This window comes from Manduca sexta, chromosome 13 (genome assembly GCF_014839805.1).
Source record: "Manduca sexta isolate Smith_Timp_Sample1 chromosome 13, JHU_Msex_v1.0, whole genome shotgun sequence".
Classification (NCBI taxonomy): domain Eukaryota; kingdom Metazoa; phylum Arthropoda; class Insecta; order Lepidoptera; family Sphingidae; genus Manduca; species Manduca sexta.
Genome location: NC_051127.1, coordinates 4819721 through 4832180, shown reverse-complemented (window position 1 = coordinate 4832180; position 12460 = coordinate 4819721).

Sequence of the window (12460 nt, the reverse complement as noted above, 5' to 3'; positions counted from 1 at the left end):
TTTAGGTAATTATTGCTTTTGTGTGCTAAACGGCCTGGTGGTGGACAACACTTGGCATATATATATGAGTGTATTATTTAGCCAATGTATATCCACTGTGTACTAAAAACCCAAGGTCGATGTTGCTTTGCCTAAAATGTGTAAATATTTTGATAAATATCAAGTGTAGAGCCAATATAAGATTTCAGATATTAAATCCTCAAGGCACGGGAAGTTGTTAAGTTTACGAGCGTAGTGAAGTATTGATTGTTGAATTCAAAACTATTGCTGTTTATTAAAAAACTATGCTAAACATTAAAGCAAGCAAATTTCTCAAACATCAATTCCTTTCATAAACCCATTTTTCACCACCAACAAGGTAAACTCACAATTTATCCAAAGTATGAAAGCAATAGCCATATATCTTACATCGAACAATTTCTATTAAGGGAACACAGAAATATAAATAACGTGTGCTAATATATGCGAAGGTCTTGGAACATGCATGCGATATTTCCCTAAGGAGGCACGTGACCATATTAACTAGACCCCTCTTTGTATCATAAAATAATATCTTTGCAAGTTTAGTTTGCCTTCTGTGGTGGTGTTTGTATAGCGGCTGAGCTGTATATATTTTATAGAATGTTTTTAAACTATGTAGATTGGTAGAGGTTTTTTCGTTTTTGAATAATAAAAAAGGGCTTTTAATGGTTTGGATGTAAAAATATAGTTGCATTAGTATAAAAGAGGTATAAGGTAATGAATACGATAAAATGTGGTCGTATAAGCCTAAAAAAAATCATGCTTAACACTCATAAACACAAACATGCCTGTTATGTATTGCTTGTTGACGCGCCTCCACCCCAATTATTGCATATTATGTTGACAAGGTATAAGAATGCCAATGCAGCAGAACGTGCACCAGTGACGAGCTGCTCCCGCTCGTGACCACCAATGACGTCATCAACTCCAAGCAGCTCCGCCATGGCCCCTCGGACTGCCAATATTTCTGGTTCATACATCAACCATGAAACACATAAGTTCTAATTGTAAATTAATGATTTTAATTTGTTTCTTTTTGCCTCATTTAGCCTTTCGTATGTCATACATTAAGCAATGTATGAAGTATTATGAATTATACATCGAAAAAAAAAACAAATAAGATTCGAGCCAAAAAAAATTTAATACCTAACATAGGTACCTAAAGTTTTCAGAGACTGTATTTTTTATTATTAAGACATTAGAAACGATAAAGGTTGATAAAATGCCTTACAAAAAAGCAAAACAAACACACATGACGCCTTCATCCCCGAAGGGTTACGCAATGGTGCAAGTAAGGTACCTACAGTTCGCCAAGTTGGTTCTGTCCCATGGTCTGATAAGGGGCGAGCCTATTGTCATATCGGGCTCAAATTCCAGACATCGGGCTGATACTGAGAACTTTTTGAAAGGGTAATTGACTAAAGCGACAATTTTTCCGACACTATATTTCATACATATTTATGAAATCTGGTCTTTTTTTATGTTTTTTGAAAAACATGTTGTTTAAGTCAATTAGCCTTCTAGCCTTTGATATGTATTTGTACGCTTTATAATAGGCCTTTATAGCCTAGTGGCAGGATGTTATATCGACTGTGTAATGGGAGGTTCTAGGTTTGATTTCCAGGTCAGGAAAAGTTTTGTCGGAGTTTTGACGAATATAAGTACTTAGATGGATTTTAAATGTATCACCACTAATCAGACATTTTTAACAATATTTCTAAAATTTACCTAGAAGGGTTCAAGTTAAACTGGTCGTATATAGTTTTAGATAAAATTCCAAAGATTATATGCTCGTAGGTTTCCCTCCCTGAAAAGAGATGTCGGGTCATTATCGGATCCTTCTGGGAATGAAGTTACGGTATTTTATTCTAGGATCAGAAAAGTTTTTATTATTTGAAATAAAACTTCAAATAATAAAAGTTATTTATATTATTATTTTCTCCCAACGTTTTGAAGACTTCGCCTTCACGGTCACAAGGCGTATCATTTATTACATTTTCTAATTTCATAGTCTTTCCGTTTTATAAAGTTCTTTCTGAAATGACATTATCACAGAAATCACGATGTTTTTGCGATTAAAAATAGTCTGTCAATTTCCATTTCATAAACTATCTCTGTGCGATGTATATAACATGACATTTTCTACGTAAAAAGACAAGTCAAACATTTTCGTATTTAAATATCTATGTGTGGGATGAAAAATATTTTATAACTATGTAAATATAGGACAGTATTCATATTTAAAGGACAGTAACTCGCTTAAAATGATCAGTGTTGGATGGTTTAAGTTCTCAAAAATACATTTAAAGTCTCATGAATTGAATTAAACGAGGCTTAAAACGCTCATACTCGGTAGGCAACGGCTTGGCTTAAAATCAAAGTACCCGGGCTGGGAAACGAACTTTGGATCTTCCACCTCACAGCTCATGATATAAGCGGTATGATGCATCAACTTTACAACTTTGCTCTAGTACTAAAGATTATACTTTTATATTCATTTTTCTTAGACTGGCGTAGTTAAATTACGTGTGCGGTACGCCTACAGCGTTACAGGTTTGAATATCGGATCTAAAAATGATATTGAGCATCAGTCAAGAATTTAAAATTCACGGCTAATATGGCGATAGGTTTGCTCCCTATCACATCTTAGGAAGGAACACACTTAGCGAAATTGGATGTCTTAATTGCACCTCCATCTACCCCTTCACGGATACAGGCGTGATGTGTTGTGTCGGGAAAGTCACAGAGCTACATTCAATATACCAGTCTGAAGAACCAGTTTAACATAAACATCAGCCATGATATCCTCGACATGCAAATGGAGAGTCCCATCGTTACTCGTATAGCGGTATAACACCGGATAAATTGACTTAACCAGTGTCGAACCGCGGCTAGATTACGGAACATGGATTTGCGAATTTTAGAGGTGGTAGATTTTTTTGATTCGAGCGCTGTGCTACACTATTCAGTGCTCCACTTTTTATTTTTTGATTATTTTGTAGTTTAATGCAAATATAGCATATGTGTGGGTGTATTTCTATCTGAAAGTATGATGTTGCCGCGGCAACGAATTCACTTAGAGTAGTGGCTTTGGGGCGTGTAAAATTAAAATTACTTTTCATTAATATTTATTTTGTTCGAAACTTACACGTGTTATTTTACATCTACGGCTCAAGTAACTTATTGTAGTGTTATTTCCAAGTAGATAAGTATGTGGTTTCATTTAGTAACGCGATGTCAAAATGACCATGTATGTATAAACTGCTACCTGATCATGATGTTATAAGTAGCGAATATGTCATTAGCAATCGATTGAAAACAGGATGACGTAAAACAATTCGATTTTCCATCCTGAACGTACCCACACCAAAGTCAAGCATAAAAACTATAAGCAAAAAGGTATGACCCTGATTATCAACAAGTCTGCTCTACAGTTCCCCCATCACGCACTTTTATAAAAAAAATCTGCAAAATCTACCGCATCCAAACACATTTAGACGTCCGAACCGCCCTTTCCCGCCATTCGCTGACGATTACGGTGCCATTTTTGCGTCATTCGCAGCGTTCTGTATGCAAATTAAGAGTCGGGACACGGCGCGCGAAAAATGATAGCAACCCTTTGTCTGACAATTAAGCTGGTATTACTGTCGAGTGAGACATTATTGTGATTTTTTGGTATAAAATGTGTGGTGTGTTTGTGGAAAGCTTTAAATTTTGATTAATTTTAGGATAAATAGTTCGAAGGTAAAATTAAAAAAATGTTGTAATAATATTATTAGATCATTTTTTTAATTTTACCTTATGACGATGAATATATATATATATATATATATATATATATATATATATATATATATATATATATTCATCGTTTTAAAATATTATAGCCAGTATACTTAAGGGCATAATGAAGTTTTAACATAACATTCTAATTTCTAACTACTCGCTACAATAAATGATCCGAAACGCTTTTTTGAATCTATCTCAAAAATGAACCAATGAAAACAAAGCTTTTTAACATGCTTACAAATGAATATGATTGATTCAATATCAGAATCGGATTAAAGATTGAGATAGGGATCGTTAATTGAAAACGGCTGTTAGACGAGCGCAATGCATTATAATTGAAAGCGGTTGATGTCAAGTCATTATAAACCTTCATTGTTTTATCAGGCAACAGCGGCTCAGCTCTTCATACTACAAATATTTAAATAAACAATTATAAAAATAACGACGTTCATTATTACCTCAGAACAAACAAACTTCCTTTAACTAGATTCTAACTCAGAAATTAATCCGGCAAACTATTGGCTCTGTAATAATTCCTGCTCCGTTTGTCAGAAGCAGCTTTGTCTCGACGCGCAGTAGAGAGTCGTAGGTTTTAATATAGATGGCAGCTCGACTTTCTTCTATTGTTTGTGAATCGTGTGAAGATTAAAGTTTGTCTGAGTTTGAGTTCAAAGGATACAGATTGAATTTTGTCTTGCTTTACAGTGGCGAAGGGTGAACATTTTCAAAAGGGAACCCGACGAAATATTTTTTCTACAAAGTTAACATAATATAATACGCTGTTCACAATAAATTAAAATCAGTAAAATATCATAATTCTTAATAATTTCCTTCTAACATAAAAATTATGTCTAGTCTCTTAATTTACAAAATAATCATATATTTAAATATAGGTATACCTAAAAGAGTCCAACAAGTATTAATAATGCATAAACACTAATTAAGTATACATTCTAAATAATTAAAAATATTTCGGGCCAATAGCTCAACATGAAGCCGCAAATTCTCGGGTTCCAAATTCACTTCCAAAAGATTAGACAAAGACACCGCGCTGCGTCTGAAAGAGACAACAATGTCGCGAGGGAAGCTATGCGCGGCCGGTTCACTTCGAACACTATAAGGCGCGAGCACTGCGCGCGAGTTACGATTTACTTGATATGAACGACAGATATCATTGAAGTATTGATTTAATTTAATAAATATAAGATGACTTGTTTGAATATACTATTTTTATTCTAGTTATATTGTTATGCCTTTTCTTTCATTATTTTTAGATTAATTTACAAAAAGTTCATTGGATAGAGATAAAGTTTGTCTGAGAGAGCTACAGATCAAATTGTGTCTTGTTTTTATGATCGGAAATCGTTTTCACATATAAAATTTGTATTAATTTTTGTCAATATTTGAATGATTTTTGATATTTGAAATTATGTCACTACTATAACAAAAAACATTCTGAATTCAAAACAAAAATTATCAGTCATACTTATAAACTTGTTTAAGCGTTAAGAGGTGGTTAATAATTACGTAAATAGCTTTCAATAGCATCACCGGTTTCATAGTTTAAACCTTATTAAGAGGCAGGATGGCGGATTTTAACTTACAGCTGAACTAAGCATAGCTTTGCGAAATTTTATAAGTAAGACTCCATATTCTTTGTTTACGTTTTATTTAAATATCTAATACTCTATATAACACTTTTGGGTGCTTGTTCACTAAACTTAAGCAATCAACAAAAAATATATGAAAATATCAAAAAATACCTACGTCATTAAATACACTACCGATACATTTTGCAATCCGTTCACCATTTCCCATATAAGTACGAGCCTTCAAACAGTACATTGTTCAAATAACGAGGGAGCATTGTGCGAGCCCCATTAGATGCGTTCCATCGATCCGAGTTAGACCGGGCCAGTTTTATACGATTATAGCTCAGAAACAATACAACGGAGTGCATTGTATCATTTTAATTGTTGGTATCTGAAGAGGACGCTGTCAATGTACTTTTGTATTTTATTCAAATTAATGACGAACTCAATAGTCCTCGAAAAACTTCGATTCATAAAGCACTGTATGGTCCTAAACTACGCCCGTCATTGTGTCAATAGACTGAGTATACAAATATTATACAGGTTATATAGTATCTGCCCTGTATTATATACTGTCCTATTTGTTGAGCACGGGCCTTCTCAACTACTAGGGAGAGATTAGGCCTTACCAAGTTGGTTACACGGATTTCAATATCCTTGAAATCAGAAGGAAAAATGCATGCACATATTTAATATTTTTAATACGAGATCACGAATAGGTTGTAAGTAAGCTGGTTTTAGATCCAATGTATTCCTTTTAGAAGACTTAGATAATTTATTTTTTATATAAAATTGCCCGAAATGTCATATTCAGTAGTAATATTTCACATGCAAAAGCCATATTCGAGACCACCTGTCGATTAAGTAATTAGATATCTACTGATCTTACTTCTTAGATTACAGACTTAAGTTTCCAACAGGCCGGCATAATTGTTTTAACTGCTGAGGGGTAATCATCTTTCGTCAGTCGACATGATATTGGAACAACGCCACTTACCATCAAGTGCCGTGGGTTCACTTTGTCGTGCCCTATAAAAAACAAATACGCACATCATTTCCACTATAATCAGGTTAATTCCCAATAAACCACGTTCTAAACCAACAAATAGTTCCCATAAATTAGGCGGGAGAATTAATTTAATCTCTATTCCTCCATTACCGTTTAGTTAAGTAATGTCTTTATTAAGACGAAAGCCAGGCTTAAGTCCTTGAGTCTTAGGCACTGAGACTATTGCTGTTCTGCCCTTATTGGTGTCATTAACCTTTAGTATAAGGATTTCGTCATTCCGATTTGTGGGCAAGCAATTAGGGTTATTATGTAATAGTTTAAGTTTACGCGAATGTGAGATACTGGAATCAAAATTATTTACCTCCGTGTGACCATAAATTTTGGAAAGTCAGAAATCTCAGGAGTAAAAATTAAATAAATATTTTTTTTTATTTGTGCACGGCAAAGTGACCACACTGCATGGAATGGTAAGTAGAATGGGGTCCAATAGAATGTCGACTGACGAGACATGATTACCCCTCGACAGTCGACACAATTATGCCGGCCTGTTGGAATCGGATATACACAGGCTGATCCCGAAACGCGACACATTTACGCGGGCCACTATGGCGGGTTTCAACTCCTTGTGAACTGTATTATTACATATTAAAAAGTAAGAAAGAATGTTAACTCTTAATAAATAACTCTCACGCTTATATCATATATTTCGCATTCCTTTATTGACAGTGTCACATCTCAGTGACTAGGACAAGAAGACCATGAACATTTTTTTATCTATTTATTGCCCCCTAGATATCGCTGAAGTGGCTATTGAATTCGCCCCATTTTCATAATTGCACCAACATTCACTTCTTCAATGAACGCTCTATTGACAACGTGAGGGCATATTTCACCCCATTTGCGGTAATCAGTAGACAAACGACGTTCACTTGGTACAGTTGTTCACCACTCATCATATGTTTAGCGGGATATACGGGTAGGGATTTTGCCGAGCAAACTGGTAATGAACCTTGCATTATTCTCCCATGAATGTAATAGTAAATTTGCTCGGAGTTCTTATGCAGTATGTAGTATTTGGGACCGCCAGCTTATGCTTCGATATCCTGAAAAAGATTAATAAAGTTAAATAAGACGTTGTCATATAAATTAAGGGTATCGATGTTCATATTAGTTAATTAATTTTAGCACGTGCTTCGTAATTGAAGAGTTTAACCCCTACAAACAAAGTTATACCTATCGTTCTACATTAAGTTCAAAATTTCAATTGCTAATAATTCTCCCAACACGCTCATTTTGGTTCCGTGACGTGTATACCCGACGCTATCGCTTGTCCCGCTCGAGTGAGCACTCGTGACGACGTCATAATCCGACGTGTCACGCGTGTTTGGCTGACAAACTCCACGGTGACGTGACGCCCTCGTCACGGCGGGCAGCGGCCATCTTGTCACGTGACATGAGATAGTTTTGAAACCGTCGTACTGTTGCTATTTTGAAATTAGAATGATTGCTTGCTTTTATATCTAAGTATAAAACCATAATCACAGAATATTTTGAGATATCTACATCGAGCAATATTTTTAATTGCATGAATTAGAATGCATGTTTCTAGATTTTATAAGAATCTTGGTGCAATGGATGCATTAGTTGTGACTTTAGCTGAACATTCAAGGACGAAAAATGCTGGACTAGAAGGAACAAAAGAGTATACAGTTGCATACAATTCTATACTAGATGCAGTCGAGCTGCAATGCCATAGCAATAAAAATAAGCAATAACAGTATAAAAAATATTAAACGTTCAAATTTTGGTAGACAGTGGCATCGCAGTCGAACCGTCGCGCGGGTGCGGGCAACTGCATATTACTATCGATCCAGCTTTAAAAGGATTTACATGGCTTCGAGCTTCACAATGATAGGTCATAAGCGGAATTTGTACTGCGGTACCAGTTCAACAGACAACTACATTAGTAACTTCTACAGCAGTAAGAATTTTAATGTAGTGAAGGAACTGTTTGCTCTTGGTGGGATATTTGTAATCTAACTGGTGGTTGGCAAGGAATAATCATCTCTCGTCAGTCCACGCTCTAACTGGACACCAGTTCGCTTGCTATCAGGTGCAGTCGGGTCATGTTTTCATGTCCGAAGAAAAAATTGAATGATTTGTCTTTGTTTCAACCGACTTTAAAAAAAGGAGGAGGTTATGAATTCGACTTGAATGTTTTTTTGTAACCAGCAATTTTTATTAGGCCCCGACTGCTATATTGATATCCAGTATATCTGTTATGTGAAATTATTTTTTGGTTTTGAGTGGTTTTTGAAGGCGGTTTAATTTTTAACGTCTACGGTTTTTACTTCAAACCATTGAGACCCAAATCCAGGTTATTTTTGTTAGTATTGCGTACACAAATTACTCCATCTCGCAAATTAAACGCAGAACATCCTCGTATATAGTGTTAACGCTGCCACTAGACCAAGCTTTCCTTACACGGAATCAAAACATTGCGTTCCAAGTACATAATTAACTAAATCCGTGACGTCCCAAGTGTATTGCACGTAAAAGCAGATAGTTGTGGAGTTGTGATGGATAATACGGCCGATCGGTGTTGTGGGACCGCTCATTAGTTACCTGGATTGGATCTCGAAATGTTTTACCTGTATTTAAAATGGAATGTTTATTAGAACAAGAAGACTGGATTTTTTACACCCTACCTTAAAGTTTCAAGTATGATGTCGAAACAAGATGAAGGCGTTTTACTAGGCAATTTATATTAGGTCTCTCATAAGGAAAAATTCAACTGAGCAAACTACTGTAAGGCCTTTGTGTTCTTTCATGGAGTATTGTGCGAACACTTGTGTATAATCCCTGGGCTCACCATCAAATGTCTCAAAGCGTCGATCAAATAATTACACGCACACACTCACGCCTTGTATGGGGATGACCATATCACAACTATATCTGGCATAAATACCAGACTCCGGGCTAATACTGAGTAGAAAACCCCAATATCTCTTTGCTCAACCCGGAGATTGAACCGGAGAACAGCACGGCAGTCGTACAGTAATAAAACTATGCCATCGAGACAGGCATTATTAGTGATTAATTATTAAGCATTAATATATGGACTGGATGCATAAAACAGCAGACCGGTCTCTCAGGCGTACCTTGGGAAGACCTATGGTCAGCAGTGGATTGCAGCGAGCTGATGATAATGATGATGAGTCATATATATTTTTTCTGGTTAACAAGCGGTTTAATCGCATACAGCTTTCTTTTGGAATGAAGCGGTCTCAGCTTCGGTTAAATCACTTGTTCAATATTCAATTTTATAAAACAATCAGAGCCTGAATATACATTACCTTGTATCTTAACTAGGCACACATAAACGGCGCTAAACGGATTTATAGCGTCGCACACTCAAAGCAGTCCGATGCATTTTGTATTACCCTTTCTGAATTATGTTGTATTACGTACAGGACATTACATTATGTGCATGATAGGTTTATTGGGTATGGAACGGATTGCTGAAACAAGATCTGCATGTTCAAGGTACACACCTCTGACTTTCCGAATCTGCGTGTTCATTGTTTATCTAGCTCACTTTAACGATAAAGATAATCCTATTTGTTGAAGAATATTTTATAAGATGTTGCGATAGCATAGTTGGGTGTGGAACGGACTGCCGAGACGAATGTCTGCATGTTCAAACCCCTAGGACACACATTACTAACTTTTCTGTTATGTGTGTATTATTTGTGAATTTTTTTTCTGTGTTTTTAACTTAGTTATATTTTTTTGAAAAAATGTCGCTTAAGTCAATTAGCATTTCACTAGTCGATATTATTATACTGAGTTTTCTCACGACTGCGCTAAAATCTACATGGCTGAGTATTATTTACATATTCGAAGGTAAGTGAAATCGGCCAACTTTTGCTGGACTAGCGTGATGGACTACGACCAAAACCCTCTCAGCACCTTATAGAAAGGAGGTGTAAGTTGGCCTGTACCCAATACTGGGACATAGACACTGAGACACATAATTACGTACCAAATAGCGGAACCTCCCCCCCCACTCTATGTGAGACACTATTTTCACCCATTTCGATAATTAAAAGTACTAATTCGAATCATTTGAAAAAAAAACTGGGACGTTATATAATACGGGACTGTGTTATAAAACACTTTCTCTTCAGCTGTTTCTTATTACACAACTGTAAGTTCCAAAGAGTTTTTATAAGTCGTCAGTAAACTAGTGTTGTTATATCGACAATTTATAATCTGCGAACGAAATCGGGGCCGCTCAAGAGTGTAGTAGAGTGGTGTAGGGCAATTTGTATGCTAATATCGATGGCACTCGGAGCGGGCCGCGAGCAAGGCGCGGTGTTGAGGACGAGTGGCGAGCGGACCTCATTTAGCAAATAATTATATATTTTTTTTATCGGTATAAGTAACTAAACTTATAGGACATTGTAATTGTTGAAGTTATAATATTAAAGAAATTGTGCGTTTACCAATTTTGTGAACCTGGCTTTACATTCTTAAGTATGTACCAGTGGCGAAGCGTCCATACAAGCCGATTCCCACCGGCTTCCCTTTTAGGTTTTCGGTGATACTAAACAATATATTTTATAGGTAAATTTAAATTTACAACATATCAGGCTGGACAATAATAATTATAATAGCTTAACTTATTAATAATGATCACTTAATAATGACATCTATCGGCCCGTAGCTCGATGTTTATTAATTTAATCGATATCGATTATTTATTCTAAATATCGTTAGATGGCGCACCTTGTATTTAGTTCCCCAGAAATTCCGTTACCTAAGTTAAATTGTGACGCCACAGGCGCAAGGTAACCCGCTGTCAAGCGGCTTAATGTCGTAGTATGTTTTTTAATATAGATGGCAGCACTTTCTATGACTTTCTATGCTAGTGTTTGTCGGAATCGTGCGGAACATATGGGCAAAGGGAATCCGAGCTAGTTCGGCTTCACGTTAACCGACTATGAATAGTTGTCACTTTTTACGTCCATCAAACGTCATAATTTATTATGCTATCAAGTTTCGGTGTTTGTAAATTGTCATATTCATTTTATTTTTTGATAGTTATGTGATATTTAGTCACCAGCGCTTTGTTTATTTATAAACTACTAAAATAAATGTGTATTATAATAGAAATAACTACCTGTGATCAGTTTAATGTCTACCTTTACGTAAGTTTATTATTAGTCAGTGATTTCACATATTAGTATTTAGATGGTAAAATATTTGAAGTAGATCTGAAAGTTTTTGATTTTAGACACAAAATGTTTGTAAGAAGAAAATAAATATTATATTTTACTAATTTTAACAATAATAATGAATTTAGCAATTTATTTAACGAATAACCTTTCTTGATTATAATTTAAATTGATAATTATATAAGTTTATCATGTAGGTAGACTTAAACTGTTGGTCTGTTTGGCGATCGTGATACCTATTTCTATTACATTTACAGTTTTAATTTGAAAATAAACAGATATTTATAGGTAGGTAGTGTGGTTATAATTTTAATACTTACTTTTGTTGCTGTTATAACAAATAAATAGGTAAGCACTTATATTTGTGATTAATGGAAGAAGAATAATTATCTACGTTTATTGTTCGATTTTATGAATGTTTCAATTATTTACGCATAATAGGTAATTAAGTAGGTATGTCAACGTTTGTCGATTTCGAATCAAGACTAATTCGTTGTCTTAGTTTTTGTTTTCCCATAAATTGCCCCCGATATCTTAACTGACGCCAATATTTTTTACACTGGGTTACCTTTTGAAAAATTTCACCCTTCGCCACTGGTATGTACTCGGTTTTAACTAGTTTTAGTTTAATCTATGGATGCACGTCTCTGGTTGTCCTTGGACATAACAAACTCTGAAGTGTAATGCTGTTGTATAATTAATGTAAGAAAGTGATCAATTCGATTAAATCAAAATACAAAACATAATAAAAAAAACTCGTTTAATTACAACAGTTATAATGAATAATCGTGAGATAAGTAATAATTTAA